General features: G+C 38.6%; 2 protein-coding genes across 8 annotated transcripts in view; one reads left to right on the forward strand and one right to left on the reverse strand.

Moving 5' to 3' along the window:
- LOC138051345 (histamine N-methyltransferase-like) overlaps window positions 1-2,235 on the forward strand; it is a 3,321-nt gene extending 1,086 nt beyond the window's left edge. Inside the window, exons 1-2 of the mRNA XM_068897541.1 lie at window positions 1-879; window positions 1,338-2,235. The exon at window positions 1-879 is cut by the window's left edge and continues 1,086 nt beyond it. The gene's annotated coding sequence lies outside the window, so the exon portion shown is untranslated. The remainder of the gene's footprint in view (window positions 880-1,337) is intronic.
- Window positions 1,744-2,500, reverse strand: part of LOC138051343 (uncharacterized) — a 31,567-nt gene continuing 30,810 nt past the window's right edge. For all 7 annotated transcript variants that reach the window (XR_011132779.1, XR_011132778.1, XR_011132777.1 and 4 more), the window contains one exon: window positions 1,744-2,500. This exon is cut by the window's right edge and continues 459 nt beyond it. The gene's annotated coding sequence lies outside the window, so the exon portion shown is untranslated.

The following is a 2,500-nucleotide window of genomic DNA, read 5'->3' on the forward strand; positions in this document are numbered from 1 at the left end:
TATTATACAAGAGTAGAAATATAAGGTTTGTAGGGGGAAAACGGTTTTTCTCAAAATTCTAAAATGAGATTTACGATTTAAAATTAAAAATAGCTTAGCTTGCACCAGTCTTGTGTTTCTTTGTCTCTGGTACGGTTGCTGGGTCGATTAAGAGCGATTTAGGTGGTTTTTGGTTTCTGTTATATCCCTTTACATATTCTTTCCCAAGGGGCACCGACACGAAGCCGCCAAACGGAATCAGCCAAGGAAAGGGCCATAATTCGCTCCCAAGACTTCGATCGCCTCGAAATTCCACGCAGATCACGGACAATATCTCCGCTACCCATTCGTCTTCTTCATTCGAGCTGCTTGTACACTGAGAAAGAATTAAGGGCCGCCAAACTCTGCAAACATTTGCTTCGAGAGCCATCGAATTAGGCTTTATTCGAAACCCACGTTCCCCAAACCGTTGGAAGAACGCTTATCGACCCGCGATTGGTCAATGGGCACAATGATAACCAATCATGAGACTTGGGTCTTAGTCTTCCAACGGTTTTGGTAACGCAAGTTTCGAATAAAGCCTAATTCGATGACTCGAAGCAAATGTTGCAAAGTTTGGCGGCCCTTAATTCCTTCTCAGTGTACAAGCGGCTGGATTGAAGAAGAATGGGTAGCGAAGGTATCGTCCGTGATCTACGTGGAATTTTGAGGCGATCGAAGCCTTGAGAGCGAATTTATGGCCCTTTTCGTTCGGTGATTCCGTTCGGCGTCTTCGTCTCGGTGCCCGGGCTCGGTCAACACCCAACCATGGAAAGAATTCTATAGAGGGAAAAGAAGAGTAACTAAAAACCACGACCCAAAAACCGTACCAGAGACAAAGAAACACAAGACTAAAGCAAGGTAAGCTATTTTTTAATTTGAAATCGTAGGTAATTAAGGAAACCGTTTTCTTCACACAAATCCTTATATTTCTACTCTTGTATAATTTAGTACAGTACAAATACACATACATCGAGCTTGGGCTACCTATGATTTCATAGTCAGTTCTGGAAAGGTAGGCCCAAAAACAAGAAATCGACTTTCTGTTAGTTGTAGTCTGGGGCACTGAGTAACCTTTGTACCGATAGTGCGAATATAGTGAAACATTTACGATCTAAACAGCTTTTAGGAGGGCTGCCATTGGCAGCCGGAGACATTCTACCGTCAAAAAATAAAGCTGAAGTAACTGCATGTGATGGATCGTTAACAAATAGTGAGGAGTATTGACGAAGAGTCGTAGTAGTCCATAGTCTGTTGTTTTCTCCGGTGAACAAAACGGGCCAGTAATGTTACTCACTCTTTTATTTTCACCATTTCAGAATATAAGAAGGATGATGGGCCAAAAAAATATGAGTCAGCTGTATTACTGTGTAGTTTTCCATCAGTCAGTTGTTCTATCCAGCGACATTTTCTTGTTATATATTATATATGTTTTTAAAAAATGGAACTGAGCATTATAATAATTTGGGAGCGTAAAGGACAGGCAATTTCATGTGATGGACGAAGTGGCTCTATAAAAATAGAGAGACAACTTACGGGAGGAGTGATTAATAAAGTATGATTAGACTCCAATATTGATACCCTGGTCCCATATGCTTTCTTTCCTTTTTGCTCACAAACAAAATTGAGTCACAAAGTAGCAACAACGATCGCAACTGATTAGGAGAGCAAAGTAAGAAAACCTGAGGAAGAGGGTGCAATAGCATGACTTGGTATCAATATCTTAGCCCATTTTTTCCAGCTATTAATTAATTAATTCAACCAATATTGCACAGCCACTGTAAGTGAATGACAAACTAAGTGCTTGGAACAGTGTTAAGCGTTTAATGAACATTCAGCTAACTTAAAGAGATCTCTGAAGGAAAACTCAAACAATACTGAATTGATCATTGGACGTTTTATACCTCGGAGGACCTGTCATTTGTAAAGAGATTAAATCACAGCATTTGTTTACTAGCTATTACTTTCATTATATCTAATTATTTTTATTGTAAGTATGTTGTCAAGCTGTCATGAAGACAGTAAAAATACACTTAGTTGTGACTTTCTTTACGTAACTGACACTGTCCACTTGATAGAGGTTATGTCTATAAATAGAGGTCATATAACTCTTGGTAACTCACGAGGGTAATCAATTAACAGAGTTTTGACTATATGCCATGTATATGCAACCCTATTATGTATTCTTTAAACTTAATTAAAGGCTGCCTGATGGTATGTGCGTCTTGTTTATATTTAGCTTTCCTTCACTCAAGTAACTTTGTTCTATGCAACTGTCCAGGTGACCTGTGGCACAACAATGTCACAGCAGTAACTGTTCACCTCAGGCACTACTACATTATCATTCTACTTTGAAAATGTTAAAATATTGTAGCACCATCTGACATTTATACCTGCTGAGTTTAAAATATTTTGCTGCCAAAACAACTATCACAGAATATAAAATATTATATTTTATCAAAATGATGTGTGAGTTTTGTCA

Source organism: Montipora capricornis, chromosome 6, assembly GCF_036669925.1.
Source record: "Montipora capricornis isolate CH-2021 chromosome 6, ASM3666992v2, whole genome shotgun sequence".
Classification (NCBI taxonomy): Eukaryota; Metazoa; Cnidaria; class Anthozoa; order Scleractinia; family Acroporidae; genus Montipora; species Montipora capricornis.